The following is a 25929-nucleotide window of genomic DNA, read 5'->3' as shown; positions in this document are numbered from 1 at the left end:
ACAGCCTCCACCATTGCTAGTACTGGTGGGGCTGCTAAACTAGAGGTAGAAGCTTTGCCAGCATAGGCACATCTGTTACACTTCAGGGCAACTGCGCCTGTATTCCCACTCCGTGGTCTCTCGAGGGCACCTATTCTAAGCTTCTGGCTCCTCAGCCTTCACCTATCTTGGGCACACCCACATCTCTCTCCCTCCTGACTGAGGTTTTTCCAGACTGCACAGTTCTCAGGCTATCCTGAGTTCCCCTGCAAGCCAGACGGTCTAAAAGGCCAGCATCTGCACTTCACTTTCTCTCCAGAGGCTATGAACAGTGTAATTGCCTGCACTTACAGAACTTTATAAGCAAGCACATTTATTCTTATGGTGGAAGCATTAAAATTAAAAGAACCTACATGCATGCTAAAAAGCATACCAGAGATCACCCCAGCACCAGGCTTAGGCTCTTGTTGATGTCAGTCCTTCAAAACCCACAACTGGCTAACATGTTCATAACTGTCTCGCATTCAGAACCAGAGCAACCATGAATAATTCAGTCTTTCCTTTATACACCTTGGACCTTTGAACTGGGACTCATGTAACAGGTAATCAGCGGACAATGACTCACTCCTCAGGGCCTAGCTTTAAAGGGCTGGGATTTTGCATAACTGGAGATGGGGAATTTGCATTCACTTCCCCCTAGAGATTTTTCCAGGCAAGCCACTTGACACATTTTATTCCAAAAGTCCATTTTTGTTCATTTTGTTCAATATGGTTCTTTGAACACCCTGGTCAAACAGCTGTCACCTCTCCCCTCAAGAGGTTACATACAATCCCAGTCCACAATACATAAACCATTAATTTAATACAAAAATACTTAAACTTAATTTAATAAGATCTCCCAAGGATATTGCAGGAAACTGCCATATCTGTCACAGCATCCTGGGATGCTTCTGTAGTATTTTATTAATTCCTCACAAGCCTTTTCCCTTTAAAAACAGACTGCAAAAGACACTTTAAGTCTTTAAAGAGGGAAGTCTCTTACAGTTAACATATGATGCAAGTCAGGAATTCAAAAGATCCTGAGAAGAGAGGAAAGCCACAGATTCAAAGGGGGAATTTCCCATGAGGTGAAGTCTTTAAAGAGGCACAAAGTGGAATCTTCTTAAAGTGAATTCTTCAAAAGTGGAACAGGCCTCTCCATATCCACCCAATCCTGGCATTCTGAGTTGAGATCCCCCAAAAAACTCAGAGTGAAGCAAGTGACTTGTACACTACACAACTAGCTTACAGTAGGGTGCGAGTGTCATGGAAGGTAGGGGGAGAGGGTGACTAAAAACAACATTTGCTCAAAGACAATAATAAAATTAAAAGAATAATCCATACAATTTCCTTAAAATAAAATTAAAAGGCAGATGTTTGAATGCTTCTCAGTTTGAATATGTCTACTGTATAACTCTTTAGCCAAACAAACATACCCCCCAAAATCACTTTTTAAATGACTATGTAGTTATATTTCTTCGTAAGGTGGACAGTTTTAAAAGGAGATCAGACAAATTACAGGAACAAACTCACCTTGGTTCAGTTCACATCCTGTGATTCTCATTAGAGAAATGGGAAGTGTTCCTATATTGAGACTGTGGGTTCCTGCTCCCTGTGTCTGACTGGGGAAACTAGCCTTTTGTTATTGTGGTTATTTCTGGAAATTCAGGCCATTACTGCTCTGAAACAAAGCAATTCCTATTTCAACTCAGGTACTAGTCTATGGATTCAAAATGTGTGTGCTAAATCTTAATCTACAGAATGTCTGACCAGGAAATGAATCCAAACAAAGCACAGCAAAAAAAAAAAAAAAAAAAATTACAGTAAGTTGCCTGCATCACTTCAGGCCATATTCGTCAAGCAACGGTTTATAAATACTGCACACTGAAAACATGCAGGAGTTTCACACAGGCAGACTTTGGGGATTCTAGGTCAATTCCCATTGCCTTTATTTAATCCTAATTCCTTAAAAAGCAGACCAGCTCCTTAGTTGGTGTAAATCAGTGTAGCTCCATTGACATCAGCGCTGAGGAGCTGGTCTCTGGTTTGTGCTATCTGCTACTTAATTGGAAAGACTCCCCTAAAATGATTTTGATCATTTCTTGCATGATATGGAAATTTCTGTGCTAGGCACTATTTATAAGCCAAACACTTTGAAGCACGGCCTCCAGTATTCACATAGGGTGAAAACTTGAAGTACATACTCAGGGAGAAAGTCTAGGCTACATCTATAAGAGATACAGCACAGAACCTCACAGCCCAGTGGACAGGGAGATAAGATGGCATTCAGATAACTTTGTACCCTACCAAATTTTGGGCTGGTTTGGGGGACGGAGGGACCCCTGGGTAATTTAGACAGCTGTAGGTGCTGCCTCAGTTACAGAAGCTTGTTGCTGCCCACCTGTGGAGCAGCAGTGGCCATCCAGAATCTCCATAGCTCTTAGTGCTGGGATGCCACTCAGCCCAGCCCCTGACGCTCGCCCTACAACGGGCTTGCAATGGAGTCCTCAGAGGACGGCCTACCATTTTCTGCCTCCATTCCTGCACTGGGGGATTTGTCCCTGGGTAATATCTGTGGCTTTATATGGCCCCTTTACACAGCACGCAGGGACTCTGAACCTCACCCTCAGGTTAAGTTACCAGTGAAACCAATGGCAGTAAAAGCTGTAGGATTTGGTTCAGAAGTTTGACCTTAGTCACTGTTATTTGTAAATGGTTTAGGCTTCAGTGCTTTCATATTAAATTCATTTATTACATGTCTTCACTCTGTAAGAGGTGTATGCACTAACGAGGTATTTCTCCTTTATGTACAGCTGCACACTACACGAGTTATTCGTAATACCTATTTCACTTATTATCATTTGATGTGGTTTTACCATTTTATTTTAAAGGGAGTTTAAGGAAGGTGCAGGAGTGACAGCTGTAGGGGATGATGTGCTCTAGCCACAGAAAAGATTCTGCTATGTGCGCTATTCCCCACATTGCAATCCCTCCACCCCCTATTCTGAAAAAGACTACCTCACAGAAGTAGAGTATGCCTCAGTCTCCATTCCCAGGCAAGTCCTTTGTTTTCTCTGCAAGGCCATTGCAGAAAAGCTAAATGAATTTTTTGCATTAGTCTTCACTGCAGAGGATATGGGAGAGATCCCCACATCAGAGCTGTTCTTTTTGGGTGACAAATCTGATATACTGTAGAGGAGGTTTTAGAACAAATTGATAAATTAAAGAGCAATAAATCACCAGGACAATATGGTATTCACCCAAGAGTTCTGAAGGAACTCAAACATGAAATTGCAGAACTACTATCTATAGTATTCAGAGTAGCAGCCGTGTTAGTCTGTATTCGCAAAAAGAAAAGGAGTACTTGTGGCACCTTAGAGACTAACAAATTTAGTTCACGAAAGCTTATGCTCAAATAAATTTGTTAGACTCTAAGGTGCCACAAGTACTTCTTTTCTTTTTATCTATAGTATGTGACCTATCGCTGAAACGAGCCTCTATACCAGATGACTAGAAGGTAGCTAACGTAATGCCAGATTTTTTTTAAAGGGCTTCAGAGGCAATCTTAGCAATTACAGGATAGTGAACCTAACTTCAGTATCAGCGAAATTGGCAGAAACTATAATAAAGAACAGATACATAGATGAACATGATGTTTTGGGGAAGAGTCAACATTGCTTTTGTAAAGGGAAATCATTCCTCACCAATCTATTAGAATTTTTGAGGGTATCAACAAACATGTAGATATGGATGATCTAGTTGATATAGAAAGCCTTTGACAAGGTCCTTCACCAATGTCTCTTAAGGAAATAAAGTAGTCATGGGACAGGAGGGAAGGTCTTCTCATGGATCAGTAACTGGTTAAAATAAAGGAAATTAAGGGTAGGAATAAAAGGTCAGTTTTCAGAAGGGAGAGAGGTAAATAGTGGTGTCCCCCAAGGATCTGTATTGGGACCAGTCCTATTTAACATATTCATTAATGATCTGAAAAAGGGAGTGAGCAGTGAAGTGGCAAAGTTTGCAGATGATACAAAATTATTCAAGATAGTTAAGTCCAAAGAGTTACAGGGAATGTCACAAGACTGGGTGACTAGGCACTAAAATGGCAGACAAAATTAAATATTGATAAGTGCAAAAAAATGTGCCTTGGCAAAAATTATCCCAATTACACATACATCATAATGGAATATAGATTAGCAGTTACCACTTAGGAAAGATCTTGGCATCATCATGGATAGTTCCATGAAAACTTCAGCTGAACATGCAGAATCCATAGATGTTGGAACTAGGGGTGCTGCTGGGGGTGCTGCTGCACCCCCTCGCTTGAAGTAGTTTCCATTATATCCAGGGTTTATAGTTTGGTTCAATGGCTCTCAGCACCACCACAGTAAAAATTGTTCCAGCACCTCTGGCAGCAGCAGTCAAAAAGGCTAACAGAATGTTAGGAACTATTAGGAAAGGGACAGACAGACAAGACAAAATACCATCATACCACTATCTGTATAGCTTCATGGTGCACCCACACCTCGAATGCTGTCTCCAGCTCTGGTCACACCATTCCAAAGAGGTTATAGTGGAACTGGAAAGGGTTCAGAGAAGGGCAATAAAGATGATAGAGGGTATGAATAGGTTCCATATGAGGAGAAACTAAAAAGATTAGGGCATTTCAGCTTAGGAAAAAAAGGAGATGGCCAATGGGGAAGGATATGATAGAGGGATATAAAATCATGAAAAAGTAAATTGAGAAGTGTTATTTACCCTTTCTCACAATACAAAAAGCAGGAGTCACCCAATGAAATAAATAGGCAGTAAGTTAAATACAAATAAGAGGGATTACTTTTTCACACTATGCACAATTAACCTGTGGAACTCCTTCCTGTGGGGTGTTGTGATGGCCAAAAGTATAACTGGTTTAAAAAAAAAAGATACATTCATGGAGGATCGATCCATCATTGGCTATTAGCCAAGACAGTCATGGATGCAACCCATGCTCAGGCAACCCTAAATCTCTGACTGCCAGAAGCTGGGAGAGAAAGACAGGAATGGATCATCCCAACTGTATACATCCTGTTCTATATACAACCCCAGAAGCTCTGGCACTGGCCACAATTGGAGACAGGATACCAAGCTAGCTGGATCATTGGCCTGACCCAGTATGAAGTTCTTATGTCTCTACTGAAACTGACAGAAGTTCCAATTAGTGTCAATTCTGAGCATTATTTTTTTTCTTTTAAGCACACAACTGTCCACCAGTAACTGGACAAAGACATCTAGCATTTTGCAATAGCCACTGAGCGGTTTTCAAATGGGAACAGCTTTCAGTCACTATTAGCTCTTGTTGATTTGAAAAAGTGATGGAAATGGGAAAGTTTCCGTAACTCATTGCCAACCTCTTGAATCAATGGCTTCCAAAATGTGGTCCAGGAACACCTGGCTGGTCACAAGCTGCTGGCTCGCCTCCTCATTTCAAGCTGTTACATCATATTAAAGACATCTAAAAATACACTAAATACTTTCCTAATATTATTTTTCCATGTAAGCAATTGCTATTGATGTAAAAGAGATGGTGGAAAATTGGAAAATGGGAGAAAGGATAGTTCACATGCTCAGGAATGGGAAGAGAAGTGTCTAGGAGAATTTTTTTTTAAGAAAATTTGGTTTCAACTTTGTACAAGTGTGTGCTGGGCAAGGATTCTCTACATAGTCCTCCCATTTTTTAAAATAAAAAAATTAACATATACAAAAAATTCTTTCATATGCAATCAAGATCATTAACATGTAACGATCGTTTAAAATTTTAAGAACTATTTAATGTACTGATTTGTAAAGTGCCATGCACGCCTATGGCTCTATACAAATAATAAATAATAGAATGTGGACTTGTTACTATAACTTTACTTTGTTTTAAAAGAACATGACAGAGAAATTCTAAGGTCTTGTACAAGGAAAACAGCAGAGTTGGAGAGTCAGTGCTCTTATATCCTCAAGGGCCCAAACTTGTTCCCCTTGACTTCAGTAGGACCAAGATAACAGCTCAAAATAAATAAGACGAAGAAAACTTGGCAGACTTTAAATAGGCAGAAGAAAATAGCATCCAAAGGGCAAAGCTATCTGAAGAGACCAATGCTGGAACCACATGAAAGCTCAAAGACAACTCAAAAATACTCCACAGCCACCTCATAAGCAAGCTAAGAAACTGATGGCACCACCAGAAAAAATGTCCTCGTCCGCCGTTTGGCATTTGAGCCCGAAGATGGGCACCCAGACAAGGAAAGGGAAGATGATAACATATTCCACTCATATGGATAACCATACCCTTGCCTGCCAATGACCCAGAACAGTAGCTCATTGAATTATTTGAAAATGTTTTACTCATTTTGACTGCAAAATTTGTCTACAGTTTGCTGTGGTTTGGGCTGGCAAATGGTCTCATGAAGCAATTGAATCAAGAATTATTATTAAACACTTTACAGACAAAGATGAGGTAATATCCCTGAAAAATTTACTTGCTGGTGTTAGCAGTATGCAGACAGAGGGCCTATATGACTTTTAAAAGAAATAAATTCATAAAAGTCATACATCAGTGGAAACAAAACCCATGCTCACACTTTCTTTACATTCATTTTCTCAGCTAAAACTGACAAAGCTGCTCTGATAGTCCATAGATGACTAATCCTTATTGGGTTACTTTATTTGGAGCAATATTCTGAACTGCATGCTGTAATACAGTCCAATTCCATAACTGCAGATTCCAGGCAGGCCAGGATCTTTAGAAAGCCTGTGTGATGATATCATAGCCAGCCGCCTAGCTAGAGATTCTGTGAGCCAGTTCCAAGAAGATCTCAGACTTTGTGCCTGACAAATAAAGCTCTCTCACATGCTTTTCAGCTAGGCAGCTGCATGAAGTTCAGCAGGAAACTCTTTGTACTATGCAATCAGGTCACAGCAATAAACAGGGCACAGAGAGCCTGCGTTGACAGCCTATTCCTCAAGTTCATTTATGTCATATTCACATCACTAAAATCAAATGCTCATAAGAGCAATCTCAAAAGTTCATGCTACAAAATTTGCTATAAAAGAAATAGCAAAAGGTTCAAAAAATTCTTACAGTTGCAAAAAGTTCCAGAGCTACTGAAACAATAGCTAGGAGGTAAGTTTCCAGCAAGATGCAGAGACATGAGTTTAACTGTGCAGGTTCCATTAAGATTGATCCCACTGAAAATTTCTCTGTAAAGAATCTAAGAGCAAAAGGCTGAACAAGCTAAACTGGTCTATTCTTCTTTAAGAGAGATAAATCACTCAAGGGAGCGAGAAACAACAATGGAACCGTCACCTGAGAGAATTGGAGAAAGACGCATTAGGATCCTCCTGGGCCATCTTTGGAAGTTATTGTACCTGCCATACTGGATTTAGATATTAAATCTGCTCCCATTTATACTGTGAAATGTAGGTTATAGAATTCCCAAGAGGCTTTTGATGGAGCAAGGAAAGGTAAAAGCCAGAACCGTCATGTTAAAATGATTGTGATGCATTTTAGAAAAAGTGGGAAATAGGGTTATGGAGTCAGCAATATTCAATATTATTCTACTTGATGTTCGCAACACAAACACATGCTTGATAGATAAATGAACCCACTGAAAGACAATGAAGGGGCAGATAGACCTGAAAGGAGATTGCTGAAGTTTGTTGGGTGGGTAAAAATATATTTAGCTTGTGGCTTATGTTTTGCTGTTGGAGGACAGTTGATATTTAACTCCTCAGTTATAGTTTTGTTTTGTTTCATTCTTATATTAACCTCCTTTCTTCTACTCCTTAATGTGCACCAATATGCAACATTTCTTTGCCTTTAGTGACACTATAATCTTCTAGTGAAGGAGGGGGGTTCCCTTTTTCCTTAACATTCAGCAGAAAACAGGGTTGGATCACTTCCCTGTTCTTTTCCCTTTGACTTCAGATGCAGCTAGCACAGCAGGCAATTGTTTCACCAATGCAGCAAATACCCTTTCTCCCTGCAACAGTTAAGTGAGCCACAGACAGGGACATTCTCTTTCTTTCTTCTGACACCCCTTGCTATTTGAAGCCTGAACCTCCTCAGGGTATTTCCAGAGAGAACAAGGAGCTCAGTGGGAGAATATGATCACCCTCTAGAAGAGAAGAGGAGCATTTTCTGGCTGAGCAGCCTAACAGAGCTCCACCTTTGAGCAGGGTTACACTAACAGAATACTTCAAAGCACTTTATAACATTGAAGGATTACTCCCCTGTCAGAATCACTGAGTGGCCAGCAGGGGCAGGCTGGAGCAGAGGATGATGTGTGTGAAAAGAGCCCGAGGCTAAAGCAACAGCAATGGAGAGCAGGAGCACAGGCACTGTCAGAACTAACTAGACCATGGAAGCGCTCCTGGCAGGTAGTGACATTTAGCAGGCTGGAGAGACCACTTCTTTTGGGAGCTTATATACCTGCCTTGGGATCACCTGGGTGAATCCTTGCCTGTGGATTGACTGAACCCTTATTGAATGGTATGGGGCCTATCGCAGGACCTGCAGGTAATTGCCTCTGATGACTCATCTGGCTTAAGCAGGCTCAGGCTCAGGCTCATCACATCCTCATAACATTACAGTGAAACTGGTAAGTAGCATAGTGGTCTGAATAGGGTGTATGTATACTGCACCCTCTTCTGGATGGATTCAGAACCATTTACCTGTGTCACAGCAGTATAGGGCCTAGCAACTAAAGGAAATACTTCTTTAGCTGACTTGGTAAGGGTCTGTGTCTTTTGAAACAGGCGGATCTGCGTTATACCCCTGCTATTGCCATCAAGCTCTGAGTGGCCATGATGTTCAGGGTAATGACAACCATGAAGCCCAAGGTAGTCACAGGTTGGTCCCCTGTTCCCATTTATAAGTGAGGAAATGGAGTCAAGAACTTTAAGTAACTTGCCTTAAGATCACAGAGTGAGCCCATTTCAGAACCAGGATTAGAATGCCGGAGTTCCTGCCTCCCAGTCAGAGGCTCAGTACGCTAGGCCACACCTCTCCCATATACAGAATGTCTCATCATACATTCCCCTCTTGCTATGCAACTGCTTATCAGAGCAGAAACACAATTAAACCTTGGAAGCAGGCTACAGTGAACACATACCAGATGTTCTGAACTTTTCCCCCCACTGTACGTCATTTGGCTGTTTGTGAGCAGCCCAGGTAAGATCTATAGCACCAAATATCGTGAGGCACCCAAGGTTGCAGGGCAGGTGGTGACTACCCCTCACTGATCTAGATTACATCCCGGAATGCGAGAACCAGTTTTGAGATATTTATTCAGTTCAGCTTCAGAAGCACTTGGAGAAGCGCTACACCATCTCTGGAGAGGCAGGCCTTGCTGGGACCATTCTATTTTGTTGGTGGGATTTTTCTTCCTAATTTTTTAAAATATTTTTTTAAACTGCACCTGAGTGAATAGTAAATGTGTCCATTATGGACTTTGCATTATTTTCATTACAAAACTGCGTAAAAAAGACAGCAAATCAATTTCATAGTCAGTATTTATGCAGCAGGAGACAATTCATACTGACATTTGATACCTGCTGGCTGCTGCTTCCAATTATGCCAGTTGCTGGAGAGCAGGGCTGTTGAAATAACCGTGTCCATGGTGCAATGAGACTAGTTAAGATTCTAGGCGCATGTTGTACTTGGTTGAGTGCGTTGTCAAATTCCCACCATAAGCAAAATAGTGATATCTACTCCTTTTTTATTAACTTCTTAAATAGCAAATAGATACACATTAATTCAATGTAAAGTTGTATCTTTGGATATATAGCTGAATCTGCCCTGAGGCTAAAAATCAAACGATTGGAGGGAATGTGAATGAAAAGTGAAATAAACATGATAAGGACTTATAATAATACAGCCCTACCAGACAGTACTACAAGGCTGAATTGCAACCCTCAAGGCAAGATCATATGTAATGCTTGTCCACTGTCTCACAGTGCACAAGGGAATGCTGACGTCAAATCAAAGTCAATGCTTTCCTGAAACTGACTTATAACTTGTTGGGCAGGACTGAAAGTTGAATGAAAGGACAGGAAATTGCTGAGGCAGTAACTGATCTACAGAAACAATGGGGTAGTCATCCCTGGCAGCGGCTGCTTCAGTACAAGCTGAAAAGAGGAGAACAATCTTGACCAAAGCCACAGCCTGGCTCTGTCCGCTAGCCTCTTATTTTCCTCCTCTTCCAAGAGCTCTGAAAAAGTATCCTGTAAAATAAATGCAAAAGACTATTGTGCTTGCAAAAAGTGTTCACATTCAGTCCCATCCCCCCCACCATCCTAAAACAAGCCACACACTCCCCTCCCCCCAATTGCTAGGCCAAGTTCTCAGTTCTTTCTTGGGCAAAACTCCCATTGAAGTCAATTGAAGCTTTGCCTGAGTAAGGGCTGGGTTAAAAACATAGGCCAGTTTCTGTCACAGTGTTTCCTGCCACATATTTTCCAGAGAAGGTGAGGATTTGTCTTGTCCCTCCACCCCTACAAGCCCCTGTAGATAGAGCCCTGTGCAGATACAAAGAGGTGTATCCGCGTCTGATCCGCGATCTGCAAAAATTTTGTCTGCGGATATCCGCGGATTTGCATGGCTCTAAACAGCTCCACAGGTCACTGCTCAGCAGTGACGTAGGGCTGTGTCAAGCCTCCAACCGCCTCCCCAGCCCCATTTCTCCCTAGAGACCTCCTGCCCTGCCGCCCGCTCTGCTCCTGCTGTACCTCCTTCCCCACTCCAGCAGGGAGACTACAATTCTGGGACCTTTTATGCAGCGCCGTCCTCCCCGTGGAGGGCTCGGACTCCCCTACGCAGTTGCAGAGGCTCTAAGGCACGCAGCCATTACTGCCTGCTTATTTAAAGAACAACCCCACCTTCAAAGCGGCGCTTGGCTCACTCCCTTCGGGGAGTTGTCATTTACCTCCTCCCTCCGAGCAAGCTGGGGACAACTCCCAGAATACCCAGCATGTGATTCAGAGAGCCGAGCTGGACAGTCGCTTCGTTCGGGTGAGTGTGTGCTTCAGAGCCCTGTGTGAATACAAAATTTGTATCCACATCCGCACTGCAATCCGCAAAACTGGTCTGCGGGTACCTGCAGATTGGCAGGGCTCTACTTGTAGAGCATGGCATGAGTGTGGCCCCCAAGCCTTTTGGCCCTGCAAGAAGCTACAGTCATTTACATAGAGGCCCTACCTTAGATGCTTACATCCCCTCCCCTCCCCACCTTGCAGCCTGGCAGCATGGCTCCCAGGTTTCCCCTTACCTTCTCCCCCCTCAAAAGACAGGGGTGGGGGGGCAATGAAAAGGAATATAAACAACAGAATGTGTTACTTTTCCACTTGATCTCCATGGGTCCAGTTGGGTTGGGTGGAGCACAGAGGCTGGGGACACATCAATTCAGCACCCCCCACTCAAGGGTACGTCTATACCGCAGCTGAGAGTGAGCCAAAAAGACAGACATGCACAAGTCAGGCTCGAGCTAGCATGCTAAAAATAGTAGTGTGGACCTGCGGCTGCAACAAAGACTTGGGCTAGCCACCCAAGCTCAGGCCCAGGGGGTCGGGTGGGCTGGAGAACCAGAGCTGCAACATTCACACTGCTATTTTTAGCACACCAACTTGAGCCCTGCTAGCACAAGCATGTCTAATCAAGGCTGGGAGGCTCAGTGCCAGCTACAGCATAGATAGGTTCCACGGGAGCTACTGTTGGGGTATAAGCCACAAAAGTAGACTTCCCCAACTCTTCCCCAGCAGACACCCCAAGGCAGTACATGGATATTAACACTGACAGCCCTCCCCTGGGTGAATCCCCTCCCCACCCAGCAAGAGAAGGTCCTGTTGGAACAGGGCAGTACTTCTTCACCGCAACAATATGAATCTGACTCTTTGCCAACCAGCTGTGTTCACCTAAACTGTAGTGAAAATGGCAGAACTCTGTGTTCTGAAGGCAATTTCTTTCCACAGATATAAAAGTGTCTCAATGTTTCTGATGACATCATTCACAGGAATACATTTTTAAAAAACTGAAATGAAGTATAAAAAGGCTCAAAGGAAGTGGTCCTGAAGTAGATATAAGCTGAATTGCCTAAGAAAAATGATAAAACTAAAGTACCCTGATCTGAATCAGACAAGTCTTTGTTCATCCAGAATTCAAAATCAGTGATTACATTAATGCTGTTAAACCTCAAATATGTTTACAATAATCAGTTCTCGTAAATGCCAATTGATTTTTTAGAATATCTTCATTAACGATTTAGAAATCTTTTACATCTGGATAAAATCCTCAATTAATGTGTTTTTAATACAAAGTGTCTTTTTTAATTACTAGAACAAATGACTGTCTTATAAATCTAAATTAAATACATAGTTGGGACTCATTTAAAAAGTTTGTTTCTTAAATCTTCCAGACAGTGAGACCTATGGCTAAATGAAGTACATATTAAGCAGCACTGGCAATAACTTTATAATGCACCAATGACTCAGCCTCAGTAATACTTCAAGGTATTTCCAGTCTTAGAAAAATGCGAGGATTGAACGAAAATATAAAGGTGAGAAGGCCTCTGTGATCATCTAGTCTGACCTCCTGTATGAAACAGGCCATAGCACTTCCCAAAATAATTCCTACAGCGTACTTTTAGGTAAACATCCAATCTTGATTTAAACATTGCCTGTGATGGAGAATCCACCACGACCCTCGGCAAGTTATGCCAATGGTTAATTAGCCTCACTGTTCAAAATGTACCCCTTATTTCCTATTTAAATTTGTCTTGCTGCAATTTCCAGCCATTGGATTGTGTTATACCTTTCTCTGCTTGGTTGAAGAACCTATTAAATATCTGTTCCGCAGATAGGTACTTCTCAACATCCTTCTTGAATTGTGGATACCAAAGCTGGACACAGTATTCCAGCAGCAATCGTATCACTGCCAAATACAGAGGTAAAATAACCTCTCTATTTGTACTGAAGACTGCTTTAGCCCTTTTAGCCACAGCATCACCCTGGGAACTCATAGTCAGCTGATTGACCCCCATCCTGTAAGTATGGCCTACATACATGCTTTGCTCCTAAATGTATATACTTGCATTTAGCCATATTAAAACACACATTGTTTGCTTGAGTCCAGCTTATCAAGTGATCCAGATTCTTCTGTACAAGTGACCTGCCCTCTTCATTATTTATCACTCCTCAATTTTTATGTTGTCTGTAAGCTTTCAATGATGAGTTCGTTTTCTTCCAGATCATTGATAAATAGCATAGGGCCAATGTGAGCTGTGGGGGCTGCACTGGGGGGGCAGAGGCAATGGCAGCACACTGAGCCACCTGCCCCCCCCCAGGACCACAGAGACATGCCAGCCGCTTCCAGGAGCGTTGTGGGGCCAGGGCAGGCAGGAAGCCTGCCTTAGCCCCTCTGCACTGCCGATGGGGAGCCACATGTGATAAGCACCTCCCCGGCCAGAGCTTGCACCTCATACCCCCTCTTGAACTCCAATCCCCTGCCCCAGCCCAGAGCCCCTTCCTGCACCCAAACTCCCTCCCAGACCCCACATCCCCTCCTGCATCCCAACCTCCAGCCCTGAGCCTGCACCCCAAACTCCCTCCCAGAGCTTGTACCCCTCACCCAGCACGGAGCCTCCTCCTGCACTCCAACCGGCTGCCCCAGGTTCAGCCCAGAGCCCCCTCCCACACTCCGAACCCCTCAATCCCAGCCCAGAGCCTGCACCCCCTCCCACGCCCCTGCCCTGTGAAAGTGAGTGAGGGTGAGGGAGAGCGAGCAATGGAGGGAGGAGGCAATGGAGTGAGTGGGACGGGGCATCAGGGAAGGGGCAGGGTAGATCCTGGGTTGATCTTAAATTCAAAAAGTGATCTTGTGGGTAAAAAGGCTGGAGACCACTGCTGTACTAGATGGACTATTTGTTAAGTTACACCTTCCACAATCCACAATGGATATCTTCTATCTGATAATGTACATAATAATCAAAATGCATAGCCAAAAAATATAAAAACACATCACGTCATGTATCTTGAACTGATAAGGGCAACAACTGGTGTTTTGATTGTGTTAATAGTTATAAAAATGAATTCAAACATAGGATCATAGGAATAAATAAAGAGAAAGATATAAGAGAAAGAAGAAAGAGGTCACATCAGACAGAGACGGTGGGACATATTCACTGCTGCCATAAGGGTCTTCCTCAGTGAGTTGTATCACTTATGCCAATAGGAAGTTTAGCCCATCGACTTCTTCTTTCCACCCTTACATACATAACTTCATTCAGAAGGCTAAAAGTTCACTGCCTTCTAAGCTGTAACTGGCTGGCCCATTAAGTGAAACTGGGCTCAGCTCTCCTGTTCCAGTCCAGGTGCTCCCAAATAAGAGGGACGGGCATCACTTGGGGAGCTAAAAGAGGTCTGGTGACATCCAGTGATAGAGAACAGAGTCAGGAGAACTTCGCTGACAGAGAGAAAGAGGATCCTGGGAGAAAGCTAAAGGCAGGAGAGAAGCAAAAGGGGTTTGCTGGCTGGCATCTCCTAGCCAGAAAACCAGGACCAGAGGGCTGAAGGCAGGAGAATCAGCAGCAGAGGGAGATGCCTGTTGGCTCTAAGTTGGAGAGCTGGAACCAAGGGCCAGATAGGTCTGAACATAGGGGAGCAGTGGAGCACCTTATCTGCCGACATCTCCAGAGCTGGAAAGCTAGACGCAGAATAACTGCAAGGGGATCAGGAGGAGTGAGGGTTGTTCCCATTGGAAGGATGCTCTCAGCCGAGAGGCTGTGGGGCTTCCTGCTGGAGAAAGAGGGTTGGCACTCCAGAAGGAAGGGTTGGGGTGGCTGTCCTGGCAGAAGAAAAAAGGAGGACTGAAAGAGTCCGGGCACAGCAGATGATGCCAGAAGTTGATACTTGTTATGTTAATGCCCAAGAGAATATGTGATTTTTAAGGACTGCTTGCACTGGGGTCATATGGGCTATGTTGTGGGACTTTTGTTCGGGACTATTTCCACAATGTTTGTTGATAAACTGTTGATGGACTAAAGGACCAAGATTCCATGGAATAACTGGGGTCTCAAAAGAGAAACTGAGGTGAGGCCATAAGGAGGCACTTGGAAGGAGGTCACATGTTTACCCTCAGCAAAAGTTGGGAACATTATTGTGAAATGCATTATAAACCATTGAACTATTAACATGTTTTAAGGTATGGCCATTTGTAGTGAGGAATTCCTTCCTGGCATGTCTTTCTTTAAAGTTTTGTATATGTGGCATGGTAGTTTTAATGACGTGCACTGACTATGCTTCTCCTCAATTGAATGAGAAGAGATATCAAGTGAAGGAATTCATTCAGTACTGAAACTCAGGGATTCAGCTCTGGCATGGAGCAGAGAGGGATCAAGAAACTACATTTAATATGTTTACCACACTGTTAGTGCTGTATGAAAACAGAATAAAGATGTTGACACAAGCACTGAACTGATTTGAGAACTTTTGTTTTCTCTCATGTTTGTGTCCTACCTGCCTTTCCCAAAAGAGAAAGCATTGACTTGTGATTAAAACCCAAGACTGAGAGTCAGGAGACCTAGGCTTGCCTAGTGGATAGAGTACTAGGTCAGGACTCATGAGATCTGGGTTCTATTTCCAGTTCTGCCACTGACCTCAAGCAAGTTACTATACCTCTGTGAATCAGTTTCCCCATTTCTAAAACAGAGATAATACTGACCTCCTTTGTAAAGTGCTTCAAGACCTATGGATGTAAAGTGCTATATAAGAGGTAGGTATTATTAGGTTCTAGTACTGGCTCACTCTGCCACGAAGTTGCTGTATGTCCTCAGAATATTCGCTTTGTATCAATGCCTTGATTTCCCCCCTCTAAAAATTCTCAACAAATATTCACCCAATTTTTTTAAAATGTATTTCCTTCACATCCCTTTTGTGGTCCTTTTTCGTGAACATTCTAACAAATTAATTTAGTCGCAGGAATGTTTATTAAAGCAGCATACTTTAGTGAAGCATGATTTTTGATTTCAGAAATGTGAGTATTTGCAGCAGAAAACTGATTTGACATCCAGGCATAGAAACATACCATGTCACCCATGTATCTGATCAAAATGAATCAATATAGACCAAATATCTAAGTTCAGTTATTAAATATGCACAATAAACGTCCCACAGGCAACAAAAAGAGCAAAAAGAGCTTATTGAAATTATTCTGGGGTAATTCTGAATAAGAAATACATTTAAGAAAATCAAAAGTACCTTTGGACAATTCACAAATAGGAAAAAGGCCAAATCTGTAGAAGGAATTATTCACTAAGATTTATTCATTCAGCTCTTGCAAAAAGTAGAACAATAGCTACCTGTCACAGGCGTTACAAGATTAAACATAACAGTGTTTGTGAAGTGCTTTGAGATCCTCAGTTGGCAGACTCAAAAGTGATGTAATTGTTTCCTTGTTCAAATGGAACATTTGTGCAAAGGAACCAAGCAAGCCCATATATTCCTAATGCGGTAGCAGTTTGCATTAGGAATTTAAGAATGGCTGCACATTCTACATTTTGCAAGAAGTACCGGTCTGACCAATTAGACACTCAGATTTCATGGCAATGGACATAGCACAAAAACCTAGAAAGATATAAGAGTGAACATTTGAGGCGGGTTGATATGATCTGACATTGCACAGGCACAAACTCATTCCTTGAGAACAACCAGTATCCAATGTCTGGCATGGACGTTCAAAGAAAATAGGGTATAACAGACCCTCAATTTTTCCCCTCTCAAAGGGAAGAAATATCTGGAAGACTCATTCCTTCCCTAGGTCGGTCATGCTTTCAAGCTTTTCTGGAAATAAAAGCTGTATTTTGCCCAAACCAATGAATTTCTATTAAAAGAACAAAATTCTTCTGTCCAACCAGCACTGTACAAGAGTCCTTTTCCACACTGCTTATTATCTGTGCAGGTGGAACAACTACTGATGTCACTGGAAGCTCCAGGCACAGAATAAGTAATAGGGATTTTCCAAAATGCACATCAGAGGGAGTATTTCATTCTGCTTATTTAAAGACTTGAAGATTTTCCCCCCGAGTCTAGTCGCTGAGAAAAGTACTGAGAAATAAGAGGAAACACAGAAGCCACAATCACTTTGTCAACTTCAGTTCTCCCTGGCTCAAGACAGCTTTTTCCTATCTGTGTCAATCCCATGTAATGGTTTTACTGATTGTTCCAGTGTTCAAATGCAAATGTATTTTGTTCCATAGAAAGCTGGATTTGGGGAAAAAAATCCTAAATGGAAGAGTTTTCCAGCATTAAATAATATCTAGTAAGCTGGACTGGCCAGCATTCATTTTGTTTCCATACATGTGGATCAGTTTGGTTCTTTTTAAGTACTCAGTTATATAAAGTGAGCTAAAGCCTATTTAAGATTGGTTTAGAAATAGCATTGAAGCAAATTATAAGATCTTATAACCTGCAAGTTCATCTTTAAACATGCCTTATTAAATACACAGGTCTCTGAGTTACCCTGGTGCAGATAGGGAGTAATATCATTAATTATTACTGCCTCAGAGTACCAGGTGCATTATAGTTGGTGGTGCAACTGAACCCTGTGTAGGATTGCAGAGGTGGACCTCCAGTCCTTTTACTCAGCAGTCAACTCAAAAAATATTAATTCTGGATAATTTGCTCTCTCTCAAACATGCACAAAAATGATTACTTACTTTCTTGTAACTGTCGTTCTTTGAGATGTGTTGTTCACGTCCATTCCACGTTAGGTGTGCGCGCACCACGTGCATGAGCGTTGGAAACTTTTCCCCTTAGTGGCTCCCGTTGGGCTGGCGGGGCCCCCCGAGTGGCACCACTGCGCCATGCATATATACCCCTGCTGGCCCAACCCCCTCCAGTTCCTTCTTGCCAACGACTCCGACAGAGGGGTAGGAAGGTGGGTGGTGGAATGGACGTGAACAACACATCTCGAAGAACAACAGATACAAGAAAGTAAGTAACCGTTTTTCCTTCTTCGAGTGCTTGTTCACATCCATTCCACATTAGGTGAATCACAAGCTTACCTCTGGAGGAGGGCAGGAGTCATGGAACAACTGCTCAGAGGACCGCTGCCAACTGCCGTGTCCTCTCTGGCCTGCTGGTTGACCGCGTAGTATGTTGTGAAGATGTGCACCGAGGACCAGGTGGCTGCTCTGCAGATCTCCTGGATCGGGACCTGTGACAGGAGCGTCGTGGAAGTTGCTTGCGCCTTGGTCAAGTGGGCCATGAACGCCAGGGCCAGAACACCTGCAAGCTCATAGCACGCCCAGATGCAGCTTATAATTCAAGGCAAAATCCGCTGTGCCAACACTAGGAGGTCTTTCTTCCTCTCGGCTACAGCCACAAACCGCTGCACAGAGTTACGAAAGGGCTTGGTGTGCTCCAAATAGAATGCCAGCGTTCGACGCACATCTCGGGTGTGCAAGCTGCGGTGACTCGGGTCCATATGGGGTTTCGGGAAGAACACCAGCAGACAAATGTCCTGGCCTAAATGGAATTGGGAGACTACGTTAGGGAGGAACTTGGGGTGCAGCCGGAGCTGCACCTTGTCCTTGTGAAATACTGTGTACGGTGGCTCAGAGGTGAGGGCCCTCCGATTGGACACCCTTCTGCCGAGGTAATGGCAACCAGAAATGCCACCTTCCAGGAAAGGTGGAGGAGAGAACAGGAACTGAGGGGCTCAAAAGGGGGTCCCATGAGTTTAGAGAGGACCAGGTTAAGGTTCCATGGAAGGACTGGTGGGAGGGAGTACAGGAACACCCTCTCCAACCCCTTAAGGAACTGTCCCACCATTGGGTGGGAAAATACCAAGCCCCCCGAGAACCCCGTATGGAAGGTGGAGATGGCCGCCATGTGTACCCTGAGTGAGGACGGGGCTACCCCTTGCTGCTTGAGGTGCAGAAAGTAGTCCAGGATGGCCTGCACTGGGGCCTGGCACGGCCGCACCTATTGGGGTTCACACCAACACGAGAATCTTTTCCATTTGGCCATATAGGCCACCCTGGTAGAGGGCTTTCTTCTGCCAAGCAGAATCTGCTGCACAGGAAGGGAGCGCTGGCTCTCCAGGGCATTTAGCCACAGAGCCTCCACGCCGTCAGGTGCAGTGACTGCAGGTCGGGGTGGAGAAGCTGCCCGCCGTCCTGTGTAATGAGGTCCTGGAGTAGGGGCAGGACTACTGGGGCCTCCACCGACAGCTCTAGAAGTGATGTGTACCAGTGCTGGTGGGCCCAGACTGGGGCAATGAGGATCACCGCCGCCCTGTCCCTGCGCACCTTGAGTAGGACTTTGTGCGCCAAGGGGAGTGGGGGGAAGGCACACATCAAGCCCCCTCTCCACGGGATCGCAAACACGTCTGCGAGGGAGCCCGGGCTGCGGCCCTGGAACGAGCATAACTGCGGGCACTGGGGGTTGGCCCTGGTGGCAAACAGGTCTACCCAGGGAAACCCCCACCTGCGGAAGAGCAAAAGCATGACGTCTGCCGTGAGCGTCCACTCATGCAAGCAGTACGACCTGCTGAGGGAGTCCGCCAGCTCGTTTCTTACCCCCCGGGAGATAGGACACCTCGAGGTGAATTGCATGGGCTATGCAAAGGTCCAAGAGGAGGAGAGCCTTGTGACAGAGTGGCGAGGAGCGAGCCCCGCCTTGTTTGTTTATATAAAACATGGCAGTAGTGTTGTCTGTCAGAACTGTCATGCTGTGACCACTCAGAGTGACATGAAAGGTCTGGCAGGCAAGATGAACCCCCCTGAGTTCCTTCACATTGATATGGAACGACCACTCTGCTACGGACCACAACCCCTGCTCATGAGGTCCCCCAGGCGAGCCCTCCATCCATGGTCTGATGCGTCCGTCACCAGCATCAGGTCTGGTTGTGGGGCGGCAAAGGGGATGCCTTTGCAAACCACAGGCTGGGACTGCCACCACAGCAGGGAGTCCAGCACTGCCCTTGGGACTGTCACTACCAAGTCCAGGGAGTCCCTGCCTGGGCAGTACACACGAGCAAGCCACGCCTGCAGAGTCCTGAGTCTCAGTCTGGCATGCCTGACCACATGCGTGCATGCTGCCATGTGGCCCAGCAGCCGCAGGCAGCACCTGGCCATTGGAAACTGGCGCAGGGAGGCCACCGCTTGCTGGATAGCCCAGAATTGGGATACTGGAAGGCTTGCCCTGGCCTGCACTGTGTCAAGGACCACCCCTATGAATTCCACTCTCTGCGTGGGTTCGAGCGTAGACTTGGGGATGTTGACCAGGAGCCCTAGCTTGCAGAACAATCTCAGGGCCACCTCCACATGGCCCTGCACTTCCGCCTCGGATCGGCCCGCCAGGAGCCAGTCGTTGAGGTATAGGTACACCTGGATTCTTTGCCTCAGTAAGAAGGCCGCCACCACCGCCATGCACTTCGTGAACACCCTTGCGGCCATGGCTAGACCAAACGGGAAAACCACAAACTGGTAATGTTCTTGGCCCACGGTGAAGTGTAGGAACCGCCGATGTGCTGGGTGGATGGCGATATGAAAGTACATGTCCTTCATGTCGAGGGCGGCGTACTAGTCCCCCGGATCCAGGGAAGGGATGATGGTGCCCAGAGAGACCATGCAGAATCAGGCCTTGACCAGGAACATGTTGAGCCTGCACAGGTCTAGGATGGGGCAAAGGCCCCCTTTGGCCTTGGGAATGAGGAAGTACCGGGAGTAGAATCCCTTCCTCCTTAGGCTGTGCGGCACTGCCTCTACCGCCCCCACCCGTAGGGGCGAGCAGACTTCCTCCTCTAGGAGATGCTTGTGAGAGGGGTCCCTGAAGAGGGACGGGGAAGGGGGGTGGCGGGGGGAAGGAGGTGAACTGCAGCGAGTACCTGTTCCGCACCATGCGTAAGACCCAACGGTCTGACGTAATGGTGGACCACACATGGGAGAAACGGGACAGGCGGTTCAGGAAACAAAGGGATGGATCTGGTGACTGGTCTGGTACGCTGTCCTTGAGCGCACCTTCAAAAGCCTGGCTTAGTGCTCGGCTGGGGTTTGTGCTGGCCTTGGTTCTGGCCCAGCGCATTATTGTTACTATTATTGTTGTGCCATCGCCTGTTATCCCTGCCTCGCCTACAGTAAGGCTCATGCCTATAGCGAGGCTGGTACTAGCGTTGAGGGGGAGGCTGCGGCTTAAAGGGCTTCCTCTGGGTTGCCAGGGTGTGCATACCCAGCTACTTAAGTGTAGCTCACGAGACCTTGAGGCTGTGCGGCCTCGTGTCTGTCTGGTCCAAGAAGAGCCCGGACTCTTCGAAGGGGAGGTCCTGGAGTGTATTCTGGACCTCAGGTGGCAGGCCTGACTCCTGAAGCCGTGCCGAGCGCCTCTGACACCCCGACGCGATTGTTCTAGTTGCCGCATCTGCCGAATCCAGGGTGGCCTGCAGAGAGGTCTTGGCTACTGCCTTGCCGTCGTCCACCAGGGCCGTGAACTCCTGTTGGGAACCCTGCGGGAGGTTGTCCTTAAACTTCCCCATCGCTGCCCAGGAGTTGAAATTGTGCCTGTTGAGGATGGCCTGCTGGTTCACAATCCTCAACTGAAGGCCCCCAGATGAGTACATCTTTCTGCCAAAAAGGTCCAGGCGTTTTGCCTCCTTGGCCTTAGGGACCAGGGCCTGCTGTCCATGGCGCTCCCTTTCGTTTACCGCTGAGACCACTAAGGAGCATGGACTCGGGTGGCAGAACAGGAACTCATAGCCCTTAGAAGGGGCAAAGTATTTACGCTCCACTCTCTTGGCCATTAGAGCGCTGGAGGCCGGGGTCTGCCATATAGTCTTATAGTTGGATTGAATGATCTTAATGAGTGGGAGCGCTATTCTGGATAGACCTTTGGGGCTCAAAATGTCCACCATGGGGTCCTCCTGCTCAACTATCTCCTCGGCCTGCAACCCCAAGTTTTGGGTGACCTTGCGCAGCAATTCCTGGTGGGCTCTATGGTCTAGCGGTGGAGGTCCGGACACCTCTGTACCCGCCACCGCCTCATCCAGGGAAGACAAGGAGGTTAGCTGCTGCTCGACCCCCTCTGGTTTGTCCTTCTGCTCTCCTTCTCCCGTGGGAGGGGCCTCTGGTTCAGGCCGGGGCAAGAGTCCATGGGACGGCACCGGACTCGGTGCCGGTCTCTTCCATTTATCCTGGGGGGATGCTGGAGGCCTGGATACTGTAGCCTCTGGCACCATCTGGCATTGGTGCAGGGACCGGGGCCACTGCAATGAGTAACTTGCCCTGGACGGGGCCCCTTGCTGCTCCTGATAGGCTCAGGGGGTCCAGAAGGGCCAATGGCCTGGCGGCACCCATTAGAGTTGCCAGCTCACCTGAGGGTCCCTGCTGTCTGGGGCCCAGTGCGAGTAGCTATCGTGGCCGGAGTCAGCGCCGGACTGTGGCGATGCCGATCGCGAAGGCCATGGCGGTGCCAACGATCTGCGCCAGCAGGAGAATGAGCAGCTCCTGGCTGAGCGGGAGTGGTACTGGTATCCCCGGGATTGGGATCTGGACCGGGACCTGGACCGGTGCCAGCGTTCCCTGGACCGGGACCATCTGCGAGAGTCCTCTGGCAAGGGCCGTCTGAACTCCTCCCAGTGCTGGTCTCTGGGTGGTGCCAGAAAGCAGCATACCCTTTCCAGTGCTTCCTCAGACTGACCCACTGCCGGTGCCGCAACCTCCTTCTGGACCGCTGGCAACTGTGAGTCCACGGAGTCAGAGCTCGACCGGGACCAACTCCGAGAACGGTGCCGGGACGGTGTCCTTGAGCGGCACACCATTGCCGGTTTACCCCTCAATGACCCCCAAGGCATGGGTGCTGGAGGGTTTTCCACATACAGGACGGGGCTCGCCGCCAACAGCTCAATGAGATCCTCTGCAGCCTCAAAAGGTGCCAGGTGTAGAGGGCTGATCTGTTATGCCATCGAGCCCATCATCCGCACTGAGCTCACTTAGGTCTGGTCTCAGTGGGGCTTCTGCTGCTGGGACCACCGGTGTCAGTGCCAGTACCGCGGCCTTCCTGCTCTTATCGGCACTCGGGGCCTTGGGAGGCGCCAGCCTCCTGTGCGGGGAACGACTGCGCCTTCCTTTCGGCTGTGCTGGGGACCACACCGGGGAGGACGATCGCTGCCGGGGCCTAGCCTGGTGCTCTGGGGCTGACAGTTTACGGTGCTTAGCCAGTGCCAGGTCTCTCGATGGCTCTGGGGCACTACGCACCAAGGAAGCCTTAGCTGGCGTCGGGCGCTCCGGGCCCGGTGGCTGCAATGCGGCATCCATCAACAGCTGCTTTAGATGAAAGTCTCTTTCTTTCCTTGTTCTTGGCTTAAACTCCTTGCAAATCCTACACCATTCAGTTTGATGTCCATCCCCCAGGCAAAGTAGACACGAGTTGTGGGGGTCCACGCCACGGCCTGGGGCGGGTGCTGGAAGCCTCCAAGCACCTAATGACTTAAGTGTCTACAATAGGTATGTTAACGAACTGATAACAGCTACTCTAAAGGCTAAGGGACTGCTCTTCTACGAGAGAGAGAGAGAGAGAGAGAGAGAGAGAGAGAGAGAGAGAGAGAGAGAGATTGTTCCAACACCATCAGGGATGGTAAGAAGGAACTGAAGGGGGTCGGGCCGGCAGTGGTATATATGCACGGCACAGTGGCGCCACTAGAGAGGCCCTGCCGACCAAATGGGAGCCGCTAAGAGAAAAAGTTTCCAACGCTCGTGCACGCAGAGCACGCACACTTAATGTGGAATGGACGTGAACAAGCACTCGAAGAAGAACCACCCACCCACCATTGCACCTTATAGTGTGCATCAGAAAACAAATTTTGCACTGTCCCTCCTTCCAAAGCACCTGCATAATTCTGAATACCAGTGTGTTCAGAACTACCATTGCGTTTGAACGTTTCCTAGTGGCATGCCACACAAAAATGCATATACATATATCTCAATACATACATTTCATGTTCATTTTTCCATTAGGTCATTCCATTGAAAGTTATGTCCTCAGGGTTCCCAAACTTTTAATTAAAAAAAATTAAAAAGTAGGACATTATGTCAAGCGGTAGCACCTCCTAGATGAGTTTATTTCATTTCGCCTCAATCAGCATTTTCTGGTTTTAAAAATCACCTCTCTTTGCAAACACCTTGGAAGCTAGATTTCTGAGGCTTGTGAGCTTTAGATTTGAAAGTACTAAAGGACAGGGGGAATGGGGCTAGAATGAGAGTGTCCAGAAAACCAAAGTAAAAGTGTTTGAGGAAACATTCAAGAAGACAAAATGGCTTAAAAATGGAAGCAGGAGCATTTACCAGATCACTGAAATGTCCTTTTTCACACATTTCTTAAGACTGGGAGATGTAGAGAGTCCAGCTGCCCCAGCTTCAGTGCAATTCAAAGCAAGTCAAAGAGACCCTGCCCCCCGTGTGTTTTCACTTGCTACTAAGCTGGATATGGAATTCATTTTAAGATGCTGTTGATTTTTAAAGCTGTGCTCAATTTAGGTTTTGGTATCTAACCTGTATCTAATTGAGGTTTTGGTTCCGTCACCCCGATCACTCATGTTCTGTGCTCAGCAGACATTAGGTTCTTGCTCGTACAGAAATACCATTCGGCGATAAATCATTAGGTGTCAGAGCCTTTTCCTGCTATGTCCCTCAGCTCCAGGACATGTCGCTACCAGAGACTCAGGAAACATCAATTCTGTAAATATCTTCAAGTGAAGATTAAAAGCATATTTCAGCCCTGATTTTCTTTCTATTCCTGAAAGCAGTAATTTCAGGATTCACTTCACAATAGTTCCCTCTATTTTCAGCCTGGAGAGCACAATTAAAATGTATCCACATTGTACTCGAAACAAAATTGGACAAAATACAACTAAAAACATTTATAGTACTTGTCACGCAGAACTGTATGCACCTTTCTGTTTCTGGTTTGAAAATAAATCCGTAACTTTCCTGGTTGGGTTTGCATGAGAATCACAAGCCAGAATGTTCACGCTTGCATGAATGAAAAAGCCCCTATTCACACAACACTCTCTTTCATTGTGAAGTCAGACATATTGCCTGAGACATCACACGAGGTCATAGGAACCCATAGTTATTTACTTGTAGCCAAAGCTATTACTGAATGTGACCTGTATACTGCACACAGAAATCCCATAAGACTGTCACCAAATAAAGAAAACAGATATTTCAGAGAATAGAGTGAACTTCAGAGACAGAACATACATGTACGATGTAAAATGTACGGAATGAGAAGGGAATCAAATGGAAAAAACTGACACTCCCTCTCTTCCTCCCACACAGATGGCTTTTACATATCCAGGAGCAGCCAAACCTAACTACAGCAGACAAAAGAAGGGAAGGGGAGGGGAGTTAAGGCACATCTGATCTGGTAACAGGAACCGCAGCTGGTAAAATGTGCTATGCACTTAAAAACTTTGAGATCTTCTCTGTGCTGGGGGTTTGCCTCAATTACAGCTGTTGGTAAATGAGCACAGCCATTACTTATATTTCCTAAGCTTACTCCTTGCTTGAAACTGGGACAAGCTCCACTAATGCAAAATTGAACCCCAACAGCAATTTACCTTCTCTACACTAAGCAGGGGCTGGTAATAGGGATTATTCTGATGGCAGGCCACCATTCAGGCAAACCTTGAGTGTGGACAAGATCTCACTCTCCCAGCCTCCAAGACTCATTCATTCTAGGTCTCAGGTTGATGATGCAAGAGAACGCCACAATCAGGGAAATGAAGAAGTTGTCTGCTCGTTTGACCAGAAGATAAATGATTAGACATAGGAACAGATATCAGCCCAAAATCCAAACACCCCAAAACTTAGAGAAGGTCTGAGATCTGAGTTTTAC

This window comes from Dermochelys coriacea, chromosome 3, assembly GCF_009764565.3.
Source record: "Dermochelys coriacea isolate rDerCor1 chromosome 3, rDerCor1.pri.v4, whole genome shotgun sequence".
In the NCBI taxonomy this organism is placed as follows: Eukaryota; Metazoa; Chordata; order Testudines; family Dermochelyidae; genus Dermochelys; species Dermochelys coriacea.
This window is presented reverse-complemented; position numbering follows the sequence as displayed.